This window comes from Podarcis melisellensis, assembly GCF_964234715.1.
Source record: "Podarcis melisellensis genome assembly, chromosome: 9".
In the NCBI taxonomy this organism is placed as follows: Eukaryota; Metazoa; Chordata; class Lepidosauria; order Squamata; family Lacertidae; genus Podarcis; species Podarcis melisellensis.
Genome location: NC_138541.1, coordinates 71,286,077 through 71,313,890, shown reverse-complemented (window position 1 = coordinate 71,313,890; position 27,814 = coordinate 71,286,077).

Below are 27,814 nucleotides of genomic sequence, written 5' to 3'. Positions count from 1 at the left end.
AAACCGAAGGCTTTTTATCACAGGACAAGAAATCAGCCCTGAAAAACTTAACCGGCGGAAAAAGATTTTTTGAAAAAATACCTAAGCCCCGGGGTCACAATTTCATCAAAAATCTGACTTTTGCCAATTCAGTCAAATATGGTGCGAAATGTTTGCAAATGCTCCCCTGAAAGTTTTGGCAGTCGAAACAGAAGGCTTTTTATCATAGGACAAGAAATCAGCCCTGAAAAACTTAACCGGCGGAAAACGTAAATTTTGAAAAAATCCCTAAGCCCCGGGGTCACAATTACAGCAAACATCTGACTTTTGCCAATTCACTCAAAAATGGTGCCAAACCCTTGCAAATGCTCCCCTGAAAGTTTTGGCAGTCGAAACAGAAGGCTTTTTATCACAGGACAAGAAATCAGCCCTGAAAAACTTAACCAGCGGAAAAAGATATTTTTTTATAATGTCACAATTTCATCAAAAATCTGACATATGCCAATTCACTCAAAAATGGTGCCAAATGTTTGCAAATGCTCCCCTGAAAGTTTTGGCAGTCGAAACCGAAGGCTTTTTATCACAGGACAAGAAATCAGACCTGAAAAACTTAACCAGCGGAAAAAGATATTTTGAAAAAATCCCTAAGACCCCGGGGTCACAATTTCATCAAAAATCTGACTTTTGCCAATGCATTCAAAAATGGTGCCAAACCCTTGCAAATGCTCCCCTGAAAGGTTTGGCATTCGAAACAGAAGGCTTTTCATCACAGGACAAGAAATCAGCCCTGAAAAACTTAACCAGCGGAAAAAGATATTTTTTTAAAATGTCACAATTTCATCAAAAATCTGACATATGCCAATTCACTCAAAAATGGTGCCAAATGTTTGCAAATGCTCCCCTGAAAGTTTTGGCAGTCGAAACCAAAGGCTTTTTATCACAGGACAAGAAATCAGACCTGAAAAACTTAACCAGCGGAAAAAGATATTTTGAAAAAATCCCTAAGACCCCGGGGTCACAATTTCATCAAAAATCTGACTTTTGCCAATGCACTCAAAAATGGTGCCAAACCCTTGCAAATGCTCCCCTGAAAGGTTTGGCAGTCGAAACAGAAGCCTTATTATCACAGGACAAGAAATCGGCTGTGAAAAACATAACCGGAGGAACAATATTTTTTTGAAAACATCCTTAAGCCCCGGGGTCACAATTTCAGCAAAAATCTGACTTTTCCCAATTCACTCGAAAATGGTGCCAAATGTGTGCAAATGCTCCCCTGAATGTTTTGGCAGTCGAAACCGAAGGCTTTTTATCACAGGACAAGAAATCAGCCCTGAAAAACTTAACCGGCGGAAAAAGATATTTTGAAAATAACCCTAAGCCCCGGGGTCACAATTTCATCAAAAATCTGACTTTTGCCAATTCAGTCAAATATGGTGCCAAACGCTTGCAAATGCTCCCCTGAAAGGTTTGGCAGTTGATACAGAAGGCTTTTTATCACAGGACAAGAAATCAGACCTGAAAAACTTAACCAACGGAAAAAGATATATTGAAAAAATCCCTAAGACCCCCGGGGTGACAATTTCATCAAAAATCTGACTTTTGCCAATGCACTCAAAAATGGTGCCAAACCCTTGCAAATGCTCCCCTGAAAGGTTTGGCAGTCGAAACAGAAGCCTTATTATCACAGGACAAGAAATCGGCTGTGAAAAACATAACCGGAGGAACAATATTTTTTTGAAAACATCCTTAAGCCCCGGGGTCACAATTTCAGCAAAAATCTGACTTTTCCCAATTCACTCGAAAATGGTGCCAAATGTTTGCAAATGCTCCCCTGAATGTTTTGGCAGTCGAAACCGAAGGCTTTTTATCACAGGACAAGAAATCAGCCCTGAAAAACTTAACCCGCGGAAAAAGATTTTTTGAAAAAATACCTAAGCCCCGGGGTCACAATTTCAGCAAAAATCTGACTTTTGCCAATTCACTCAAAAATGGTGCCAAATGTTTGCAAATGCTCCCCTGAAAGTTTTGGAAGTCGAAACTGAAGGCTTTTTATCACAGGACAAGAAATCAGCCCTGAAATACTTATCCTGCGTAAAAAGATATTTTGAAAATAACCCTAAGACCCCCGGGGTCACAATTTCATCAAAAATCTGACTTTTGCCAATGCACTCAAAAATGCTGCCAAACCCTTGCAAATGCTCCCCTGAAAGGTTTGGCAGTCGAAACAGAAGCCTTATTATCACAGGACAAGAAATCGGCTGTGAAAAACATAACCGGAGGAACAATATTTTTTTGAAAACTTCCTTAAGCCCCGGGGTCACAATTTCAGCAAAAATCTGACTTTTCCCAATTCACTCAAAAGTGGTGCCAAATGTTTGCAAATGCTCCCCTGAATGTTTTGGCAGTCGAAACCGAAGGCTTTTTATCACAGGACAAGAAATCAGCCCTGAAAAACTTAACCGGCGGAAAAAGATTTTTTGAAAAAATACCTAAGCCCCGGGGTCACAATTTCAGCAAAAATCTGAATTTTGCCAATTCACTCAAAAATGGTGCCAAATGTTTGCAAATGCTCCCTTGAAAGTTTTGGAAGTCGAAACTGAAGGCTTTTTATCACAGGACAAGAAATCAGCCCTGAAATACTTATCCTGCGTAAAAAGATATTTTGAAAATAACCCTAAGCCCCGGGGTCACAATTTCATCAAAAATCTGACTTTTGCCAATTAAGTCAAATATGGTGCCAAACGCTTGCAAATGCTCCCCTGAAAGGTTTGGCAGTTGATACAGAAGGCTTTTTATCACAGGACAAGAAATCAGACCTGAAAAACTTAACCAACGGAAAAAGATATATTGAAAAAATCCCTAAGACCCCCGGGGTGACAATTTCATCAAAAATCTGACTTTTGCCAATGCACTCAAAAATGGTGCCAAACCCTTGCAAATGCTCCCCTGAAAGGTTTGGCAGTCGAAACAGAAGCCTTATTATCACAGGACAAGAAATCGGCTGTGAAAAACATAACCGGAGGAAAAATATTTTTTTGAAAACTTCCTTAAGCCCCGGGGTCACAATTTCAGCAAAAATCTGACTTTTCCCAATTCACTCAAAAGTGGTGCCAAATGTTTGCAAATGCTCCCCTGAAAGTTTTGGAAGTCGAAACTGAAGGCTTTTTATCACAGGACAAGAAATCAGCCCTGAAATACTTATCCTGCGTAATAAGATATTTTGAAAATATCCCTAAGCCCCGGGGTCACAATTTCATCAAAAATCTGACTTTTGCCAATTCAGTCAAATATGGTGCCAAATGTTTGCAAATGCTCCCCTGAAAGTTTTGGCAGTCGAAACCGAAGGCTTTTTATCACAGCACAAGAAATCAGCCCTGAAATACTTATCCTGCGTAATAAGATTTTTTGAAAAAATCCCTAAGCCCCGGGGTCACAATTACAGCAAACATCTGACTTTTGCCAATTCACTCAAAAATGGTGCCAAACCCTTGCAAATGCTCCCCTAAAAGTTTTGGCAGTCGAAACAGAAGGCTTTTTATCACAGGACAAGAAATCAGCCCTGAAAAACTTAACCGGCGGAAAAAGATATTTTGAAAAAATCCCTAAGCCCCGGGGTCACAATTTCATCAAAAATCTGACTTTTGCCAATTCAGTCAAATATGGTGCCAAATGTTTGCAATTGCTCCCCTGAAAGTTTTGGCAGTCGATACAGAAGGCTTTTTATCACAGGACAAGAAATCAGCCCTGAAAAACTTAACCAGCGGAAAAAGATATTTTTTTAAAATGTCACAATTTCATCAAAAATCTGACATATGCCAATTCACTGAAAAATGGTGCCAAATGTTTGCAAATGCTCCCCTGAAAGTTTTGGCATTCGAAACCGAAGGCTTTTTATCACAGGACAAGAAATCAGACCTGAAAAACTTAACCAGCGGAAAAAGATATTTTGAAAAAATCCCTAAGACCCCGGGGTCACAATTTCATCAAAAATCTGACTTTTGCCAATGCACTCAAAAATGGTGCCAAACCCTTGCAAATGCTCCCCTGAAAGGTTTGGCAGTCGAAACAGAAGCCTTATTATCACAGGACAAGAAATCGGCTGTGAAAAACATAACCGGAGGAAAAATATTTTTTTGAAAACATCCATAAGCCCCGGGGGTCACAATTTCATCAAAAATCTGACTTTTGCCAATTCAGTCAAATATGGTGCCAAATGTTTGCAAATGCTCCCCTGAAAGTTTTGGCAGTCGAAACCGAAGGCTTTTTATCACAGGACAAGTAATCAGCCCTGAAAAACTTAACCGGCGGAAAAAGATTTTTTGAAAAAATACCTAAGCCCCGGGGTCACAATTTCAGCTAAAATCTGACTTTTGCCAATTCAGTCAAATATGGTGCCAAATGGTTGCAAATGCTCCCCAGAAAATTTTGGCAGGCGAAACAGATGGCTTTTTATCACAGGACAAGAAATCAGCTGTGAAAAACTTAACCGGCGGAAAAAGATTTTCTGAAAAAATACCTAAGCCCCGGGGTCACAATTTCAGCAAAAATCTGACTTTTGCCAATTCACTCAAAAATGCTGCCAAACCCTTGCAAATGCTCCCCTGAAAGGTTTGGCATTCGAAACAGAAGGCTTTTTATCACAGGACAAGAAATCAGCCCTGAAAAAATTAACCGGCGGAAAAAGATATTTTGAAAAAATCCCTATGCCCCGGGGTCACAATTTCAGCAAAAATCTGACTTTTGCCAATTCACTCAAAAATGGTGCCAAATGTTTGCAAATGCTCCCCTGAAAGTTTTGGCAGTCGAAACAGATGGCTTTTTATCACAGGACAAGAAATCAGCTGTGAAAAACATAACCGGCGGAAAAATATTTTTTTGAAAAAATTCCTAAGCCCCGGGGTCACAATTTCAGCAAAAATCTGACTTTTGCCAATTCACTCAAAAATGGTGCCAAATGTTTGCAAATGCTCCCCTGAAAGTTTTGGCAGTCGAAACAGAAGGCTTTGTATCACAGGACAAGAAATCAGCCCTGAAAAACTTAACCGGCGGAAAAAGATATTTTGAAAAAATCCCTAAGCCCCGGGGTCACAGTTTCAGCAAAAATCTGACTTTTGCCAATGCACTCAAAAATGGTGCCAAACCCTTGCAAATGCTCCCCTGAAAGGTTTGGCATTCGAAACAGAAGGCTTTTTCTCACAGGACAAGAAATCAGCCCTGAAAAACTTAACCAGCGGAAAAAGATATTTTTTTAAAATGTCACAATTTCATCAAAAATCTGACATATGCCAATTCACTCAAAAATGGTGCCAAATGTTTGCAAATGCTCCCCTGAAAGTTTTGGCAGTCGAAACCGAAGGCTTTTTATCACAGGACAAGAAATCAGACCTGAAAAACTTAACCAGCGGAAAAAGATATTTTGAAAAAATCCCTAAGACCCCGGGGTCACAATTTCATCAAAAATCTGACTTTTGCCAATGCACTCAAAAATGGTGCCAAACCCTTGCAAATGCTCCCCTGAAAGGTTTGGCAGTCGAAACAGAAGCCTTATTATCACAGGACAAGAAATCGGCTGTGAAAAACATAACCGGAGGAAAAATATTTTTTTGAAAACATCCTTAAGCCCCGGGGTCACAATTTCAGCAAAAATCTGACTTTTCCCAATTCACTCAAAAATGGTGCCAAATGTTTGCAAATGCTCCCCTGAAAGTTTTGGCAGTCGAAACCGAAGGCTTTTTATCACAGGACAAGAAAACAGCCCTGAAAAACTTAACCGGCGGAAAAAGATTTTTGGAAAAAATACCTAAGCCCCGGGGTCACAATTTCAGCAAAAATCTGACTTTTGCCAATTCACTCAAAAATGGTGCCAAATGTTTGCAAATGCTCCCCTGAAAGTTTTGGAAGTCGAAACTGAAGGCTTTTTATCACAGGACAAGAAATCAGCCCTGAAATACTTATCCTGCGTAAAAAGATATTTTGAAAATAACCCTAAGCCCCGGGGTCACAATTTCATCAAAAATCTGACTTTTGCCAATTCAGTCAAATATGGTGCCAAACGCTTGCAAATGCTCCCCTGAAAGGTTTGGCAGTTGATACAGAAGGCTTTTTATCACAGGACAAGAAATCAGACCTGAAAAACTTAACCAACGGAAAAAGATATTTTGAAAAAATCCCTAAGACCCCCGGGGTGACAATTTCATCAAAAATCTGACTTTTGCCAATGCACTCAAAAATGGTGCCAAACCCTTGCAAATGCTCCCCTGAAAGGTTTGGCAGTCGAAACAGAAGCCTTTTTATCACAGGACAAGAAATCGGCTGTGAAAAACATAACCGGAGGAAAAATATTTTTTTGAAAACTTCCTTAAGCCCCGGGGTCACAATTTCAGCAAAAATCTGACTTTTCCCAATTTACTCAAAAGTGGTGCCAAATGTTTGCAAATGCTCCCCTGAAAGTTTTGGAAGTCGAAACTGAAGGCTTTTTATCACAGGACAAGAAATCAGCCCTGAAATACTTATCCTGCGTAAAAAGATATTTTGAAAATATCCCTAAGCCCCGGGGTCACAATTTCATCAAAAATCTGACTTTTGCCAATTCAGTCAAATATGGTGCCAAATGTTTGCAAATGCTCCCCTGAAAGTTTTGGCAGTCGAAACCGAAGGCTTTTTATCACAGCACAAGAAATCAGCCCTCAACAACTTAAACGGCGGAAAAAGTAAATTTTGAAAAAATCCCTAAGCCCCGGGGTCACAATTACAGCAAACCTCTGACTTTTGCCAATTCCCTCAAAAATGGTGCCAAACCCTTGCAAATGCTCCCCTGAAAGTTTTGGCAGTCGAAACAGAAGGCTTTTTATCACAGGACAAGAAATCAGCCCTGAAAAACTTAACCGGCGGAAAAAGATATTTTGAAAAAATCCCTAAGCCCCGGGGTCACAATTTCATCAAAAATCTGACTTTTGCCAATTCAGTCAAATATGGTGCCAAGCGCTTGCAAATGCTCCCTTGAAAGGTTTGGCAGTCGATACAGAAGGCTTTTTATCACAGGACAAGAAATCAGCCCTGAAAAACTTAACCGGCGGAAAAAGATATTTTGAAAAAATCCCTAAGCCCCGGGGTCACAATTTCAGCAAAAATCTGACTTTTGCCAATTCAGTCAAATATGGTGCCAAATGTTTGCAAATGCTCCCCTGAAAGTTTTGGCAGTCGAAACAGAAGGCTTTTTATCACAGGACAAGAAATCAGCCCTGAAAAACTTAACCGGCGGAAAAAGATTTTTTGAAAATATCCCTAAGCCCCGGGGTCACAATTTCAGCAAAAATCTGACTTTTGCCAATTCAGTCAAATATGGTGCCAAATGTATGCAAATGCTCCCCTGAAAGTTTTGGCAGTCGAAACAGATGGCTTTTTATCACAGGACAAGAAATCAGCTGTGAAAAACATAACCGGCGGAAAAATATTTTTTTGAAAAAATCCCTAAGCCCCGGGGTCACAATTTCATCAAAAATCTGACTTTTGCCAATTCACTCAAAAAAGGTGCCAAACCCTTGCAAATGCTCCCCTGAAAGGTTTGGCAGTCGAAACAGAAGGCTTTTTATCACAGGACATGAAATCAGCTGTGAAAAACATAACCGGTGGAAAAAGATATTTTGAAAAAATCCCTAAGCCCCGGGGTCACAATTTCAGCAAAAATCTGACTTTCGGGAATTCTGTCAAATATGGTGCCAAATGTTTGCAAATGCTCCCCTGAAATTTTTGGCAGTCGAAACCGAAGGCTTTTTATCACAGCACAAGAAATCAGCCCTCAACAACTTAACCGGCAGAAAAAGTAAATTTTGAAAAAATCCCTAAGCCCCGGGGTCACAATTACAGCAAACATCTGACTTTTGCCAATTCACTCAAAAATGGTGCCAAACCCTTGCAAATGCTCCCCTGAAAGTTTTGGCAGTCGAAACAGAAGGCTTTTTATCACAGGACAAGAAATCAGCCCTGAAAAACTTAACTGGCGGAAAAAGATATTTTGAAAAAATCCCTAAGCCCCGGGGTCACAATTTCATCAAAAATCTGACTTTTGCCAATTCAGTCAAATATGGTGCCAAATGTTTGCAAATGCTCCCCTGAAAGTTTTGGCAGTCGATACAGAAGGCTTTTTATCACAGGACAAGAAATCAGCCCTGAAAAACTTAACCAGCGGAAAAAGATATTTTTTTAAAATGTCACAATTTCATCAAAAATCTGACATATGCCAATTCACTCAAAAATGGTGCCAAATGTTTGCAAATGCTCCCCTGAAAGTTTTGGCAGTCGAAACCGAAGGCTTTTTATCACAGGACAAGAAATCAGACCTGAAAAACTTAACCAGCGGAAAAAGATATTTTGAAAAAATCCCTAAGACCCCGGGGTCACAATTTCATCAAAAATCTGACTTTTGCCAATGCACTGAAAAATGGTGCAAAACCCTTGCAAATGCTCCCCTGAAAGGTTTGGCAGTCGAAACAGAAGCCTTATTATCACAGGACAAGAAATCGGCTGTGAAAAACATAACCGGAGGAAAAATATTTTTTTGAAAACATCCTTAAGCCCCGGGGTCACAATTTCAGCAAAAATCTGACTTTTCCCAATTCACTCAAAAATGGTGCCAAATGTTTGCAAATGCTCCCCTGAAAGTTTTGGAAGTCGAAACTGAAGGCTTTTTATCACAGGACAAGAAATCAGCCCTGAAATACTTATCCTGCGTAGAAAGATATTTTGAATAAATCCCTAAGCCCCGGGGTCACAATTTCATCAATAATCTGACTTTTGCCAATTCAGTCAAATATGGTGCCAAATGTTTGCAAATGCTCCCCTGAAATTTTTGGCAGTCGAAACCGAAGGCTTTTTATCACAGCACAAGAAATCAGCCCTCAACAACTTAACCGGCAGAAAAAGTAAATTTTGAAAAAATCCCTAAGCCCCGGGGTCACAATTACAGCAAACATCTGACTTTTGCCAATTCACTCAAAAATGGTGCCAAACCCTTGCAAATGCTCCCCTGAAAGTTTTGGCAGTCGAAACAGAAGGCTTTTTATCACAGGACAAGAAATCAGCCCTGAAAAACTTAACTGGCGGAAAAAGATATTTTGAAAAAATCCCTAAGCCCCGGGGTCACAATTTCATCAAAAATCTGACTTTTGCCAATTCAGTCAAATATGGTGCCAAATGTTTGCAAATGCTCCCCTGAAAGTTTTGGCAGTCGATACAGAAGGCTTTTTATCACAGGACAAGAAATCAGCCCTGAAAAACTTAACCAGCGGAAAAAGATATTTTTTTAAAATGTCACAATTTCATCAAAAATCTGACATATGCCAATTCACTCAAAAATGGTGCCAAATGTTTGCAAATGCTCCCCTGAAAGTTTTGGCAGTCGAAACCGAAGGCTTTTTATCACAGGACAAGAAATCAGACCTGAAAAACTTAACCAGCGGAAAAAGATATTTTGAAAAAATCCCTAAGACCCCGGGGTCACAATTTCATCAAAAATCTGACTTTTGCCAATGCACTGAAAAATGGTGCAAAACCCTTGCAAATGCTCCCCTGAAAGGTTTGGCAGTCGAAACAGAAGCCTTATTATCACAGGACAAGAAATCGGCTGTGAAAAACATAACCGGAGGAAAAATATTTTTTTGAAAACATCCTTAAGCCCCGGGGTCACAATTTCAGCAAAAATCTGACTTTTCCCAATTCACTCAAAAATGGTGCCAAATGTTTGCAAATGCTCCCCTGAAAGTTTTGGAAGTCGAAACTGAAGGCTTTTTATCACAGGACAAGAAATCAGCCCTGAAATACTTATCCTGCGTAAAAAGATATTTTGAAAATATCCCTAAGCCCCGGGGTCACAATTTCATCAATAATCTGACTTTTGCCAATTCAGTCAAATATGGTGCCAAATGTTTGCAAATGCTCCCCTGAAAGTTTTGGCAGTCGAAACCGAAGGCTTTTTATCACAGGACAAGAAATCAGCCCTGAAAAACGTAACCGGCGGAAAAAGATTTTTTGAAAAAATACCTAAGCCCCGGGGTCACAATTTCAGCAAAAATCTGACTTTTGCCAATTCAGTCAAATATGGTGCCAAATGGTTGCAAATGCTCCCCTGAAAGTTTTGGCAGTCGAAACAGAAGGCTTTGTATCACAGGACAAGAAATCAGCTGTGAAAAACAAAACCGGCGGAAAAATATTTTTTTGAAAAAATCCCTAAGCCCCGGGGTCACAATTTCATCAAAAATCTGACTTTTGCCAATTCACTCAAAAATGGTGCCAAACCCTTGCAAATGCTCCCCTGAAAGGTTTGGCAGTCGAAACAGAAGGCTTTTTATCACAGGACATGAAATCAGCTGTGAAAAACATAACCGGTGGAAAAAGATATTTTGAAAAAATCCCTAAGCCCCGGGGTCACAATCTCAGCAAAAATCTGACTTTTAGGAATTCAGTCAAATATGGTGCCAAATGTTTGCAAATGCTCCCCTGAAAGTTTTGGCAGTCGAAACCGAAGGCTTTTTATCACAGCACAAGAAATCAGCCCTCAACAACTTAAACGGCGGAAAAAGATATTTTGAAAAAATCCCTAAGCCCCGGGGTCACAATTTAAGCAAAAATCTGACTTTCGGGAATTCAGTCAAATATGGTGCCAAATGTTTGCAAAAGCTCCCCTGAAAGTTTTGGCAGTCGATACAGAAGGCTTTTTATCACAGGACAAGAAATCCGCCCTGAAAAACTTAACTGGCGGAAAAAGATTTTTTGAAAAAATCCCTAAGCCCCGAGGTCACAATTTCAGCAAAAATCTGACTTTCGGGAATTCAGTCAAATATGGTGCCAAATGTTTGCAAATGCTCCCCTGAACGTTTTGGCAGTCGAAATAGAAGGCTTTTTATCACAGGACATGAAATCAGCTGTGAAAAACATAACCGGCGGAAAAAGATATTTTGAAAAAATCCCTAAGCCCCGGGGTCACAATTTCAGCAAAAATCTGACTTTCGGGAATTCAGTCAAATATGGTGCCAAATGTTTGCAAATGCTCCCCTGAAAGTTTTGGCAGTCGAAACAGATGGCTTTTTATCACAGGACATGGAATCAGCTGTGAAAAACATAACCGGCGGAAAAAGATATTTTGAAAAAATCCCTAAGCCCCGGGGTCACAATTTCAGCAAAAATCTGACTTTCGGGAATTCAGTCAAATATGGTGCCAAATGTTTGCAAAAGCTCCCCTGAAAGTTTTGGCAGTCGATACAGAAGGCTTTTTATCACAGGACAAGAAATCCGCCCTGAAAAACTTAACTGGCGGAAAAAGATTTTTTGAAAAAATCCCTAAGCCCCGAGGTCACAATTTCAGCAAAAATCTGACTTTCGGGAATTCAGTCAAATATGGTGCCAAATGTTTGCAAATGCTCCCCTGAACGTTTTGGCAGTCGAAATAGAAGGCTTTTTATCACAGGACATGAAATCAGCTGTGAAAAACATAACCGGCGGAAAAAGATATTTTGAAAAAATCCCATAGCCCCGGGGTCACAATTTCAGCAAAAATCTGACTTTCGGGAATTCAGTCAAATATGGTGCCAAATGTTTGCAAATGCTCCCCTGAAAGTTTTGGCAGTCGAAACAGATGGCTTTTTATCACAGGACATGGAATCAGCTGTGAAAAACATAACCGGCGGAAAAAGATATTTTGAAAAAATCCCTAAGCCCCGGGGTCACAATTTCAGCAAAAATCTGACTTTCGGGAATTCAGTCAAATATGGTGCCAAATGTTTGCAAAAGCTCCCCTGAAAGTTTTGGCAGTCGATACAGAAGGCTTTTTATCACAGGACAAGAAATCCGCCCTGAAAAACTTAACCGGCGGAAAAAGATATTTTGAAAAAATCCCTAAGCCCCGGGGTCACAATTTCATCAAAAATCTGACTTTTGCCAATTCACTCAAAAATGGTGCCAAACCCTTGCAAATGCTCCCCTGAAAGTTTTGGCAGTCGATACAGAAGGCTTTTTATCACAGGACAAGAAATCAGCCCTGAAAAACTTAACCGGCGGAAAAAGATATTTTGAAAAAATCCCTAAGCACCGGGGTCACAATTTCATCAAAAATCTGACTTTTGCCAATTCACTCAAAAATGGTGCCAAACCCTTGCAAATGCTCCCCTGAATGGTTTGGCAGTCGATACAGAAGTCTTTTTATCACAGGACAAGAAATCAGCCCTGAAAAACTTAACCGGCGGAAAAAGATTTTTTGAAAAAATCCCTAAGCCCCGGGGTCACAATTTCAGCAAAAATCTGACTTTTGCCAATTCAGTCAAATATGGTGCCAAATGTTTGCAAATGCTCCCTTGAAAGGTTTGGCAGTCGAAACAGAAGGTTTTTTATCACAAGACAAGAAATCAGCCCTGAAAAACTTAACCGGCGGAAAAAGATTTTTTGAAAAAATCCCTAAGCCCCGAGGTCACAATTTCAGCAAAAATCTGACTTTCGGGAATTCAGTCAAATATGGTGCCAAATGTTTGCAAATGCTCCCCTGAACGTTTTGGCAGTCGAAACAGAAGGCTTTTTATCACAGGACAAGAAATCAGCTGTGAAAAACATAACCGGCGGAGAAAGATTTTTTGAAAAAATCCCTAAGCCCCGGGGTCACAATTTCAGCAAAAATCTGACTTTTGCCAATTCAGTCAAATATGGTGCCAAATGTTTGCAAATGCTCCCCTGAAAGTTTTGGCAGTCGAAACAGATGGCTTTTTATCACAGGACATGAAATCAGCTGTGAAAAACATAACCGGCGGAAAAAGATATTTTGAAAAAATCCCTAAGCCCCGGGGTCACAATTTAAGCAAAAATCTGACTTTCGGGAATTCAGTCAAATATGGTGCCAAATGTTTGCAAAAGCTCCCCTGAAAGTTTTGGCAGTCGATACAGAAGGCTTTTTATCACAGGACAAGAAATCCGCCCTGAAAAACTTAACTGGCGGAAAAAGATTTTTTGAAAAAATCCCTAAGCCCCGGGGTCACAATTACAGCAAACATCTGACTTTTGCCAATTCACTCAAAAATGGTGCCAAACCCTTGCAAATGCTACCCTGAAAGTTTTGGCAGTCGAAACAGAAGGCTTTTTATCACAGGACAAGAAATCAGCCCTGAAAAACTTAACCGGCGGAAAAAGATATTTTGAAAAAATCCCTAAGCCCCGGGGTCACAATTTCATCAAAAATCTGACTTTTGCCAATTCACTCAAAAATGGTGCCAAACCCTTGCAAATGCTCCCCTGAAAGTTTTGGCAGTCGATACAGAAGGCTTTTTATCACAGGACAAGAAATCAGCCCTGAAAAACTTAACCGGCGGAAAAAGATATTTTGAAAAAATCCCTAAGCACCGGGGTCACAATTTCATCAAAAATCTGACTTTTGCCAATTCACTCAAAAATGGTGCCAAACCCTTGCAAATGCTCCCGTGAAAGGTTTGGCAGTCGAAACAGAAGGCTTTTTATCACAGGACAAGAAATCAGCTGTGAAAAACATAACCGGCGGAAAAAGATATTTTGAAAAAATCCCTAAGCCCCGGGGTCACAATTTCAGCAAAAATCTGACTTTTGCCAATTCAGTCAAATATGGGGCCAAATGTTTGCAAATGCTCCCCTGAAAGTTTTGGCAGTCGATACAGAAGGCTTTTTATCACAGGACAAGAAATCAGCTGTGAAAAACATAACCGGCGGAAACATATTTTTTGGAAAAAATCCCTAAGCCCCGGGGTCACAATTTCAGCAAAAATCTGACTTTTGCCAATTCACTCCAAAATGGTGCCAAATGTTTGCAAATGCTCCCCTGAAAGTTTTGGCAGTCGAAACAGAAGGCTTTGTATCAGAGGACAAGAAATCAGCCCTGAAAAACTTAACCGGCGGAAAAAGATATTTTGAAAAAATCCCTAAGCCCCGGGGTCACAATTTCAGCAAAAATCTGACTTTTGCCAATTCACTCAAAAATGGTGCCAAACCCTTGCAAATGCTCCCCTGAAAGGTTTGACAGTCGATACAGAAGGCTTTTTATCACAGAACAAGAAATCAGCCCTGAAAAACTTACCGGCGGAAAAAGATTTTTTGAAAAAATCCCTAAGCCCCGGAGTTACAATTTCAGCAAAAATCTGACTTTTGCCAATTCAGTCAAATATGGTGCCAAATGTTTGCAAATGCTCCCCTGAAAGTTTTGGCAGTCGAAACAGATGGCTTTTTATCACAGGACAAGAAATCAGCTGTGAAAAACATAACCGGCAAAAAATATTTTTTTGAAAAAATTCCTAAGCCCCGGGGTCACAATTTCAGCAAAAATCTGACTTTTGCCAATTCACTCAAAAATGGTGCCAAACCCTTGCAAATGCTCCCCTGAAAGGTTTGGCATTCGAAACAGAAGGCTTTTTATCACAGGACAAGAAATCAGCCCTGAAAAACTTAACCGGCGGAAAAAGATTTTTTGAAAAAATCCCTAAGCCCCGGGGTCACAATTTCATCAAAAATCTGACTTTTGCCAATTCACTCAAAAATGGTGCCAAACCCTTGCAAATGCTCCCCTGAAAGGTTTGGCAGTCGAAACAGAAGGCTTTTTATCACAGGACAAGAAATCAGCTGTGAAAAACATAACCGGTGGAAAAAGATATTTTGAAAAAATCCCTAAGCCCCGGGGGTCACAATTTCAGCAAAAATCTGACTTTCGGGAATTCAGTCAAATATGGTGCCAAATGTTTGCAAAAGCTCCCCTGAAAGTTTTGGCAGTCGATACAGAAGGCTTTTTATCACAGGACAAGAAATCCGCCCTGAAAAACTTAACCGGCGGAAAAAGATTTTTTGAAAAAATCCCTAAGCCCCGGGGTCACAATTTCAGCAAAAATCTGACTTTTGCCAATCCAGGCAAATATGGTGCCAAATGTTTGCAAATGTTCCCCTGAAAGTTTTGGCAGTCGAAACAGATGGCTTTTTATCACAGGACAAGAAATCAGCTGTGAAAAACATAACCGGCGGAAAATATTTTTTTGAAAAAATTCCTAAGCCCCGGGGTCACAATTTCAGCAAAAATCTGACTTTTGCCAATTCACTCAAAAATGGTGCCAAACCCTTGCAAATGCTCCCCTGAAAGGTTTGGCATTCGAAACAGAAGGCTTTTTATCACAGGACAAGAAATCAGCCCTGAAAAACTTAACCGGCGGAAAAAGATATTTTGAAAAAATCCCTAAGCCCCGGGGTCACAATTTCAGCAAAAATCTGACTTTCGGTAATTCAGTCAAATATGTTGCCAAATGTTTGCAAAAGCTCCCCTGAAAGTTTTGGCAGTCGATACAGAAGGCTTTTTATCACAGGACAAGAAATCCGCCCTGAAAAAATTAACCTGCGGAAAAAGATTTTTTGAAAAAATCCCTAAGCCCCGGGGTCACAATTTCAGCAAAAATCTGTCTGTTGCCAATCCAGGCAAATATGGTGCCAAATGTTTGCAAATGCTCCCCTGAAAGTTTTGGCAGTCGAAACAGATGGCTTTTTATCACAGGACAAGAAATCAGCTGTGAAAAACATAACCGGCGGAAAAAGATATTTTGAAAAAATCCCTAAGCCCCGGGGTCACAATTTCAGCAAAAATCTGACTTTTGCCAATTCACTCAAAAATGGTGCCAAACCCTTGCAAATGCTCCCCTGAAAGTTTTGGCAGTCGTAACAGAAGGCTTTTTATCACAGGACAAGAAATCAGCCCTGAAAAACTTAACCGGCGGAAAAAGATATTTTGAAAAAATCCCTAAGCCCCGGGGTCACAATTTCATCAAAAATCTGACTTTTGCCAATTCACTCAAAAATGGTGCCAAACCCTTGCAAATGCTCCCCTGAAAGGTTTGGCAGTCGAAACAGAAGGCTTTTTATCACAGGACAAGAAATCAGCTGTGAAAAACATAACCGGTGGAAAAAGATATTTTGAAAAAATCCCTAAGCCCCGGGGTCACAATTTCAGCAAAAATCTGACTTTCGGGAATTCAGTCAAATATGGTGCCAAATGTTTGCAAAAGCTCCCCTGAAAGTTTTGGCAGTCGATACAGAAGGCTTTTTATCACAGGACAAGAAATCCGCCCTGAAAAACTTAACCGGCGGAAAAAGATTTTTTGAAAAAATCCCTAAGCGCCGGGGTCACAATTTCAGCAAAAATCTGACTTTTGCCAATCCAGGCAAATATGCTGCCAAATGTTTGCAAATGCTCCCCTGAAAGTTTTGGCAGTCGAAACAGATGGCTTTTTATCACAGGACAAGAAATCAGCTGTGAAAAACATAACCGGCGGAAAAAGATATTTTGAAAAAATCCCTAAGCCCCGGGGTCACAATTTCAGCAAAAATCTGACTTTTGCCAATTCACTCAAAAATGGTGCCAAACCCTTTCAAATGCTCCCCTGCACGGTTTGGCAGTCGTAACAGAAGGCTTTTTATCACAGGACAAGAAATCAGCCCTGAAAAACTTAACCGGCGGATAAAGATTTTTGGAAAAAATCCCTAAGCCCCGGGGTCACAATTTCATCAAAAATCTGACTTTTGCCAATTCACTCAAAAATGGTGCCAAACCCTTGCAAATGCTCCCCTGAAAGGTTTGACAGTCGATACAGAAGTCTTTTTATCACAGAACAAGAAATCAGCCCTGAAAAACTTAACCGGCGGAAAAAGATTTTTTGAAAAAATCCCTAAGCCCCGGGGTTACAATTTCAGCAAAAATCTGACTTTTGCCAATTCACTCAAAAATGGTGCCAAATGTTTGCAAATGCTCCCTTGAAAGTTTTGGCAGTCGAAACAGATGGCTTTTTATTACAGGACAAGAAATCAGCTGTGAAAAACATAACCGGCGGAAAAATATTTTTTTGAAAAAATTCCTAAGCCCCGGGGTCACAATTTCAGCAAAAATCTGACTTTTGCCAATTCACTCAAAAATGGTGCCAAATGTTTGCAAATGCTCCCCTGAAAGTTTTGGCCGTCGAAACAGATGGCTTTTTATCACAGGACAAGAAATCAGCCCTGAAAAACTTAACCGGCGGAAAAAGATTTTTTGAAAAACTCCCTATGCCCCTGGGTCACAATTTCATCAAAAATCTGACTTTTGCCAATTCACTCAAAAATGGTGCCAAACCCTTGCAAATGCTCCCCTGAAAGGATTGGCATTCGATGCAGAAGGCTTTTTATCACAGGACAAGAAATCAGCCCTGAAAAACTTAACCGGCGGAAAAAGATATTTTGAAAAAATCCCTCAGCACGGGGGTCACAATTTCATCAAAAATCTGACTTTTGCCAATTCACTCAAAAATGGTGCCAAACCCTTGCAAATGCTCCCCTGCAAGGTTTGGCAGTCGAAACAGATGGCTTTTTATCACAGGACAAGAAATCAGCTGTGAAAAACATAACCGGCGGAAAAAGATATTTTGAAAAAATCCCTAAGCCCCGGGGTCACAATTTCATCAAAAATCTGACTTTTGCCAATTCAGTCAAATATGGTGCCAAATGTTTGCAAATGCTCCCCTGAAAGTTTTGGCAGTCGAAACAGATGGCTTTTTATCACAGGACAAGAAATCAGCTGTGAAAAACATAACTGGCGGAAAAATATTTTTTTGAAAAAATTCCTAAGCCCTGGGGTCACAATTTCAGCAAAAATCTGACTTTTGCCAATTCATTCGAAAATGGTGCCAAATGTTAGCAAATGCTCCCCTGAAAGTTTTGGCAGTCGAAACAGAAGGCTTTTTATCACAGGACAAGAAATCAGCCCTGAAATACTTAACCGGCGGAAAAAGATATTTTGAAAAAATCCCTCAGCACGGGGGTCACAATTTCATCAAAAATCTGACTTTTGCCAATTCACTCAAAAATGGTGCCAAACCCTTGCAAATGCTCCCCTGCAAGGTTTGGCAGTCGAAACAGATGGCTTTTTATCACAGGACAAGAAATCAGCTGTGAAAAACATAACCGGCGGAAAAAGATATTTTGAAAAAATCCCTAAGCCCCGGGGTCACAATTTCATCAAAAATCTGACTTTTGCCAATTCAGTCAAATATGGTGCCAAATGTTTGCAAATGCTCCCCTGAAAGTTTTGGCAGTCGAAACAGATGGCTTTTTATCACAGGACAAGAAATCAGCTGTGAAAAACATAACTGGCGGAAAAATATTTTTTTGAAAAAATTCCTAAGCCCTGGGGTCACAATTTCAGCAAAAATCTGACTTTTGCCAATTCATTCGAAAATGGTGCCAAATGTTAGCAAATGCTCCCCTGAAAGTTTTGGCAGTCGAAACAGAAGGCTTTGTATCACAGGACAAGAAATCAGCCCTGAAAAACTTAACAAGCGGAGAAAGATATTTTGAAAAAATCCCTAAGCCCCGGGGTCACAATTTCAGCAAAAATCTGACTTTTGCCAATTCACTCAAAAATGGTGCCAAACCCTTGCAAATGCTCCCCTGAAAGGTTTGGCATTCGAAACAGAAGGCTTTTTATCACAGGACAAGAAATCAGCCCTGAAATACTTATCCGGCGGAAAAAGATATTTTGAAAAAATCCCTAAGCCACAATCCCTAAGGTCACAATTTCAGCAAAAATCTGACTTTTGCCAATTCAGTCAAATATGGTGCCAAATGTTTGCAAATGCTCCCCTGAAAGTTTTGGCAGTCGATACAGAAGGCTTTTTATCACAGGACAAGAAATCAGCTGTGAAAAACATAACCGGCGGAAAAAGATTTTTTGAAAAAATCCCTAAGCCCCGGGGTCACAATTTCATCAAAAATCTGACTTTTGCCAATTCACTCAAAAATGGTGCCAAACCCTTGCAAATGCTCCCCTGAAAGGTTTGGCAGTCGAAACAGAAGGCTTTTTATCACAGGACAAGAAATCAGCTGTGAAAAACATAACCGGTGGAAAAAGATATTTTGAAAAAATCCCTAAGTCACAATTTCAGCAAAAATCTGACTTTCGGGAATTCAGTCAAATATGGTGCCAAATGTTTGCAAAAGCTCCCCTGAAAGTTTTGGCAGTCGATACAGAAGGCTTTTTATCACAGGACAAGAAATCAGCCCTGAAAAACATAACCGGCGGAAAAAGATTTTTTGAAAAAATCCCTAAGCCCCGGGGTCACAATTTCATCAAAAATCTGACTTTTGCCAATTCACTCAAAAATGGTGCCAAACCCTTGCAAATGCTCCCCTGAAAGTTTGGGCAGTCGTAACAGAAGGCTTTTTATCACAGGACAAGAAATCAGCCCTGAAAAACTTAACCGGCGGAAAAAGATTTTTTTAAAAAATCCCTAAGCCCCGGGGTCACAATTTCATCAAAAATCTGACTTTTGCCAATTCACTCAAAAATGATGCCAAACCCTTGCAAATGCTCCCCTGAAAGGTTTGACAGTCGATACAGAAGTCTTTTTATCACAGAACAAGAAATCAGCCCTGAAAAACTTAACCGGCGGAAAAAGATTTTTTGAAAAAATCCCTAAGCCCCGGGGTTACAATTTCAGCAAAAATCTGACTTTTGCCAATTCAGTCAAATATGGTGCCAAATGTTTGCAAATGCTCCCTTGAAAGTTTTGGCAGTCGAAACAGATGGCTTTTTATTACAGGACAAGAAATCAGCTGTGAAAAACATAACCGGCGGAAAAATATTTTTTTGAAAAAATTCCTAAGCCCCGGGGTCACAATTTCAGCAAAAATCTGACTTTTGCCAATTCACTCAAATATGGTGCCAAATGTTTGCAAATGCTCCCCTGAAAGTTTTGGCAGTCGAAACAGAAGGCTTTGTATCACAGGACAAGAAATCAGCCCTGAAAAACTTAACCGGCGGAAAAAGATTTTTTGAAAAAATCCCTAAGCCCCGGGGTCACAATTTCATCAAAAATCTGACTTTTGCCAATTCACTCAAAAATGGTGCCAAATGTTTGCAAATGCTCCCCTGAAAGTTTTGGCAGTCGATGCAGAAGGCTTTTTATCACAGGACAAGAAATCAGCCCTGAAAAACTTAACCGGCGGAAAAAGATATTTTGAAAAAATCCCTAAGCCCCGAGGTCACAATTTCATCAAAAATCTGACTTTCGGGAATTCAGTCAAATATGGTGCCAAATGTTTGCAAATGCTCCCCTGAACGTTTTGGCAGTCGAAACAGATGGCTTTTTATCACAGGACAAGAAATCAGCTGTGAAAAACATAACTGGCGGAAAAATATTTTTTTGAAAAAATTCCTAAGCCCCGGGGTCACAATTTCAGCAAAAATCTGACTTTTGCCAATTCACTCAAAAATGCTGCCAAACCCTTGCAAATGCTCCCCTGAAAGGTTTGGCATTCGAAACAGAAGGCTTTTTATCACAGGACAAGAAATCAGCCCTGAAAAACTTAACCGGCGGAAAAAGATTTTTTGAAAAAATCCCTAAGCCCCGGGGTCACAATTTCAGCAAAAATCTGACTTTTGCCAATTCACTCAAAAATGGTGCCAAACCCTTGCAAATGCTCCCCTGAAAGTTTTGGCAATCGTAACAGAAGGCTTTTTATCACAGGACAAGAAATCAGCCCTGAAAAACTTAACCGGCGGAAAAAGATTTTTTGAAAAAATCCCTAAGCCCCGGGGTCACAATTTCATCAAAAATCTGACTTTTGACAATTCACTCAAAAATGGTGCCAAACCCTTGCAAATGCTCCCCTGAAAGATTTGGCAGTCGAAACAGAAGGCTTTTTATCACAGGACAAGAAATCAGCTGTGAAAAACATAACCGGTGGAAAAAGATATTTTGAAAAAATCCCTAAGCCCCGGGGTCACAATTTCAGCAAAAATCTGACTTTCGGGAATTCAGTCAAATATGGTGCCAAATGTTTGCAAAAGCTCCCCTGAAAGTTTTGGCAGTCGATACAGAAGGCTTTTTATCACAGGACAAGAAATCCGCCCTGAAAAACTTAACCGGCGGAAAAAGATTTTTTGAAAAAATCCCTAAGCCCCGGGGTCACAATTTCAGCAAAAATCTGACTTTTGCCAATCCAGGCAAATATGGTGCCAAATGTTTGCAAATGCTCCCCTGAAAGTTTTGGCAGTCGAAACAGATGGCTTGTTATCACAGGACAAGAAATCAGCTGTGAAAAACATAACCGGCGGAAAAAGATATTTTGAAAAAATCCCTAAGCCCCGGGGTCACAATTTCAGCAAAAATCTGACTTTTGCCAATTCACTCAAAAATGGTGCCAAACCCTTGCAAATGCTCCCCTGAAAGTTTTGGCAATCGTAACAGAAGGCTTTTTATCACAGGACAAGAAATCAGCCCTGAAAAACTTAACCGGCGGAAAAAGATTTTTTGAAAAAATCCCTAAGCCCCGGGGTCACAATTTCATCAAAAATCTGACTTTTGCCAATTCACTCAAAAATGGTGCCAAACCCTTGCAAATGCTCCCCTGAAAGGTTTGGCAGTCGAAACAGAAGGCTTTTTATCACAGGACAAGATATCAGCTGTGAAAAACATAACCGGTGGAAAAAGATATTTTGAAAAAATCCCTAAGCCCCGGGGTCACAATTTCAGCAAAAATCTGACTTTCGGGAATTCAGTCAAATATGGTGCCAAATGTTTGCAAAAGCTCCCCTGAAAGTTTTGGCAGTCGATACAGAAGGCTTTTTATCACAGGACAAGAAATCCGCCCTGAAAAACTTAACCGGCGGAAAAAGATTTTTTGAAAAAATCCCTAAGCCCCGGGGTCACAATTTCAGCAAAAATCTGACTTTTGCCAATCCAGGCAAATATGGTGCCAAATGTTTGCAAATGCTCCCCTGAAAGTTTTGGCAGTCGAAACAGATGGCTTGTTATCACAGGACAAGAAATCAGCTGTGAAAAACATAACCGGCGGAAAAAGATATTTTGAAAAAATCCCTAAGCCCCGGGGTCACAATTTCAGCAAAAATCTGACTTTTGCCAATTCACTCAAAAATGGTGCCAAACCCTTGCAAATGCTCCCCTGAAAGTTTTGGCAGTCGTAACAGAAGGCTTTTTATCACAGGACAAGAAATCAGCCCTGAAAAACTTAACCGGCGGAAAAAGATTTTTTTAAAAAATCCCTAAGCCCCGGGGTCACAATTTCATCAAAAATCTGACTTTTGCCAATTCACTCAAAAATGGTGCCAAACCCTTGCAAATGCTCCCCTGAAAGGTTTGACAGTCGATACAGAAGTCTTTTTATCACAGAACAAGAAATCAGCCCTGAAAAACTTAACCGGCGGAAAAAGATTTTTTGAAAAAATACCTAAGCCCCGGAGTTACAATTTCAGCAAAAATCTGACTTTTGCCAATTCAGTCAAATATGGTGCCAAATGTTTGCAAATGCTCCCTTGAAAGTTTTGGCAGTCGAAACAGATGGCTTTTTATCACAGGACAAGAAATCAGCTGTGAAAAACATTACCGGCGGAAAAATATTTTTTTGAAAAAATTCCTAAGCCCCGGGGTCACAATTTCAGCAAAAATCTGACTTTTGCCAATTCACTCAAAAATGGTGCCAAATGTTTGCAAATGCTCCCCTGAAAGTTTTGGCAGTCGAAACAGAAGGCTTTGTATCACAGGACAAGAAATCAGCCCTGAAAAACTTAACCGGCGGAAAAAGATATTTTGAAAAAATCCCTAAGCCCCGGGGTCACAATTTCAGCAAAAATCTGACTTTTGCCAATTCACTCAAAAATGGTGCCTAACCCTTGCAAATGCTCCCCTGAAAGGTTTGGCATTCGAAACAGAAGGCTTTTTATCACAGGACAAGAAATCAGCCCTGAAAAACTTAACCGGCGGAAAAAGATATTTTGAAAAAATCCCTAAGCCCCGGGGTCACAATTTCAGCAAAAATCTGACTTTTGCCAATTCAGTCAAATATGGTGCCAAATGTTTGCAAATGCTCCCCTGAAAGTTTTGGCAGTCGAAACAGATGGCTTTTTATCACAGGACAAGAAATCAGCTGTGAAAAACATAACCGGTGGAAAAAGATATTTTGAAAAAATCCCTAAGCCCCGGGGTCACAATTTCAGCAAAAATCTGACTTTCGGGAATTCAGTCAAATATGGTGCCAAATGTTTGCAAAAGCTGCCCTGAAAGTTTTGGCAGTCGATACAGAAGGCTTTTTATCACAGGACAAGAAATCCGCCCTGAAAAACTTAACCGGCGGAAAAAGATTTTTTGAAAAAATCCCTAAGCCCCGGGGTCACAATTTCAGCAAAAATCTGACTTTTGCCAATCCAGGCAAATATGGTGCCAAATGTTTGCAAATGCTCCCCTGAAAGTTTTGGCAGTCGAAACAGATGGCTTTTTATCACAGGACAAGAAATCAGCTGTGAAAAACATAACCGGCGGAAAAAGATATTTTGAAAAAATCCCTAAGCCCTGGGGTCACAATTTCAGCAAAAATCTGACTTTTGCCAATTCACTCAAAAATGGTGCCAAACCCTTGCAAATGCTCCCCTGAAAGTTTTGGCAGTCGTAACAGAAGGCTTTTTATCACAGGACAAGAAATCAGCCCTGAAAAACTTAACCGGAGGAAAAAGATATTTTGAAAAAATCCCTAAGCCCCGGGGTCACAATTTCATCAAAAATCTGACTTTTGCCAATTCACTCAAAAATGGTGCCAAACCCTTGCAAATGCTCCCCTGAAAGGTTTGACAGTCGATACAGAAGTCTTTTTATCACAGAACAAGAAATCAGCCCTGAAAAACTTAACCGGCGGAAAAAGATTTTTTGAAAAAATCCCTAAGCCCCGGAGTTACAATTTCAGCAAAAATCTGACTTTTGACAATTCAGTCAAATATGGTGCCAAATGTTTGCAAATGCTCCCTTGAAAGTTTTGGCAGTCGAAACAGATGGCTTTTTATCACAGGACAAGAAATCAGCTGTGAAAAACATTACCGGCGGAAAAATATTTTTTTGAAAAAATTCCTAAGCCCCGGGGTCACAATTTCAGCAAAAATCTGACTTTTGCCAATTCACTCAAAAATGGTGCCAAATGTTTGCAAATGCTCCCCTGAAAGTTTTGGCAGTCGAAACAGAAGGCTTTGTATCACAGGACAAGAAATCAGCCCTGAAAAACTTAACCGGCGGAAAAAGATATTTTGAAAAAATCCCTAAGCCCCGGGGTCACAATTTCAGCAAAAATCTGACTTTTGCCAATTCACTCAAAAATGGTGCCTAACCCTTGCAAATGCTCCCCTGAAAGGTTTGGCATTCGAAACAGAAGGCTTTTTATCACAGGACAAGAAATCAGCCCTGAAAAACTTAACCGGCGGAAAAAGATATTTTGAAAAAATCCCTAAGCCCCGGGGTCACAATTTCAGCAAAAATCTGACTTTTGCCAATTCAGTCAAATATGGTGCCAAATGTTTGCAAATGCTCCCCTGAAAGTTTTGGCAGTCGAAACAGATGGCTTTTTATCACAGGACAAGAAATCAGCTGTGAAAAACATAACCGGTGGAAAAAGATATTTTGAAAAAATCCCTAAGCCCCGGGGTCACAATTTCAGCAAAAATCTGACTTTCGGGAATTCAGTCAAATATGGTGCCAAATGTTTGCAAAAGCTGCCCTGAAAGTTTTGGCAGTCGATACAGAAGGCTTTTTATCACAGGACAAGAAATCCGCCCTGAAAAACTTAACCGGCGGAAAAAGATTTTTTGAAAAAATCCCTAAGCCCCGGGGTCACAATTTCAGCAAAAATCTGACTTTTGCCAATCCAGGCAAATATGGTGCCAAATGTTTGCAAATGCTCCCCTGAAAGTTTTGGCAGTCGAAACAGATGGCTTTTTATCACAGGACAAGAAATCAGCTGTGAAAAACATAACCGGCGGAAAAAGATATTTTGAAAAAATCCCTAAGCCCTGGGGTCACAATTTCAGCAAAAATCTGACTTTTGCCAATTCACTCAAAAATGGTGCCAAACCCTTGCAAATGCTCCCCTGAAAGTTTTGGCAGTCGTAACAGAAGGCTTTTTATCACAGGACAAGAAATCAGCCCTGAAAAACTTAACCGGCGGAAAAAGATATTTTGAAAAAATCCCTAAGCCCCGGGGTCACAATTTCATCAAAAATCTGACTTTTGCCAATTCACTCAAAAATGGTGCCAAACCCTTGCAAATGCTCCCCTGAAAGGTTTGGCAGTCGAAACAGAAGGCTTTTTATCACAGGACAAGAAATCAGCTGTGAAAAACATAACCGGTGGAAAAAGATATTTTGAAAAAATCCCTAAGCCCCGGGGTCACAATTTCAGCAAAAATCTGACTTTTGCCAATTCAGTCAAATATGGTGCCAAATGTTTGCAAATGCTCCCCTGAAAGTTTTGGCAGTCGAAACAGATGGCTTTTTATCACAGGACAAGAAATCAGCTGTGAAAAACATAACCGGTGGAAAAAGATATTTTGAAAAAATCCCTAAGCCCCGGGGTCACAATTTCAGCAAAAATCTGACTTTCGGGAATTCAGTCAAATATGGTGCCAAATGTTTGCAAAAGCTGCCCTGAAAGTTTTGGCAGTCGATACAGAAGGCTTTTTATCACAGGACAAGAAATCCGCCCTGAAAAACTTAACCGGCGGAAAAAGATTTTTTGAAAAAATCCCTAAGCCCCGGGGTCACAATTTCAGCAAAAAATCTGACTTTTGCCAATCCAGGCAAATATGGTGCCAAATGTTTGCAAATGCTCCCCTGAAAGTTTTGGCAGTCGAAACAGATGGCTTTTTATCACAGGACAAGAAATCAGCTGTGAAAAACATAACCGGCGGAAAAAGATATTTTGAAAAAATCCCTAAGCCCTGGGGTCACAATTTCAGCAAAAATCTGACTTTTGCCAATTCACTCAAAAATGGTGCCAAACCCTTGCAAATGCTCCCCTGAAAGTTTTGGCAGTCGTAACAGAAGGCTTTTTATCACAGGACAAGAAATCAGCCCTGAAAAACTTAACCGGCGGAAAAAGATTTTTTGAAAAAATCCCTAAGCCCCGGGGTCACAATTTCATCAAAAATCTGACTTTTGCCAATTCACTCAAAAATGGTGCCAAACCCTTGCAAATGCTCCCCTGAAAGGTTTGGCAGTCGAAACAGAAGGCTTTTTATCACAGGACAAGAAATCAGCTGTGAAAAACATAACCGGTGGAAAAAGATATTTTGAAAAAATCCCTAAGCCCCGGGGTCACAATTTCAGCAAAAATCTGACTTTCGGGAATTCAGTCAAATATGGTGCCAAATGTTTGCAAAAGCTCCCCTGAAAGTTTTGGCAGTCGATACAGAAGGCTTTTTATCACAGGACAAGAAATCCGCCCTGAAAAACTTAACCGGCGGAAAAAGATATTTTGAAAAAATCCCTAAGCCCCGGGGTCACAATTTCAGCAAAAATCTGACTTTTGCCAATTCACTCAAAAATGGTGCCTAACCCTTGCAAATGCTCCCCTGAAAGGTTTGGCATTCGAAACAGAAGGCTTTTTATCACAGGACAAGAAATCAGCCCTGAAAAACTTAACCGGCGGAAAAAGATATTTTGAAAAAATCCCTAAGCCCCGGGGTCACAATTTCAGCAAAAATCTGACTTTTGCCAATTCAGTCAAATATGGTGCCAAATGTTTGCAAATGCTCCCCTGAAAGTTTTGGCAGTCGAAACAGATGGCTTTTTATCACAGGACAAGAAATCAGCTGTGAAAAACATAACCGGTGGAAAAAGATATTTTGAAAAAATCCCTAAGCCCCGGGGTCACAATTTCAGCAAAAATCTGACTTTCGGGAATTCAGTCAAATATGGTGCCAAATGTTTGCAAAAGCTGCCCTGAAAGTTTTGGCAGTCGATACAGAAGGCTTTTTATCACAGGACAAGAAATCCGCCCTGAAAAACTTAACCGGCGGAAAAAGATTTTTTGAAAAAATCCCTAAGCCCCGGGGTCACAATTTCAGCAAAAATCTGACTTTTGCCAATCCAGGCAAATATGGTGCCAAATGTTTGCAAATGCTCCCCTGAAAGTTTTGGCAGTCGAAACAGATGGCTTTTTATCACAGGACAAGAAATCAGCTGTGAAAAACATAACCGGCGGAAAAAGATATTTTGAAAAAATCCCTAAGCCCTGGGGTCACAATTTCAGCAAAAATCTGACTTTTGCCAATTCACTCAAAAATGGTGCCAAACCCTTGCAAATGCTCCCCTGAAAGTTTTGGCAGTCGTAACAGAAGGCTTTTTATCACAGGACAAGAAATCAGCCCTGAAAAACTTAACCGGCGGAAAAAGATATTTTGAAAAAATCCCTAAGCCCCGGGGTCACAATTTCATCAAAAATCTGACTTTTGCCAATTCACTCAAAAATGGTGCCAAACCCTTGCAAATGCTCCCCTGAAAGGTTTGGCAGTCGAAACAGAAGGCTTTTTATCACAGGACAAGAAATCAGCTGTGAAAAACATAACCGGTGGAAAAAGATATTTTGAAAAAATCCCTAAGCCCCGGGGTCACAATTTCAGCAAAAATCTGACTTTTGCCAATTCAGTCAAATATGGTGCCAAATGTTTGCAAATGCTCCCCTGAAAGTTTTGGCAGTCGAAACAGATGGCTTTTTATCACAGGACAAGAAATCAGCTGTGAAAAACATAACCGGTGGAAAAAGATATTTTGAAAAAATCCCTAAGCCCCGGGGTCACAATTTCAGCAAAAATCTGACTTTCGGGAATTCAGTCAAATATGGTGCCAAATGTTTGCAAAAGCTGCCCTGAAAGTTTTGGCAGTCGATACAGAAGGCTTTTTATCACAGGACAAGAAATCCGCCCTGAAAAACTTAACCGGCGGAAAAAGATTTTTTGAAAAAATCCCTAAGCCCCGGGGTCACAATTTCAGCAA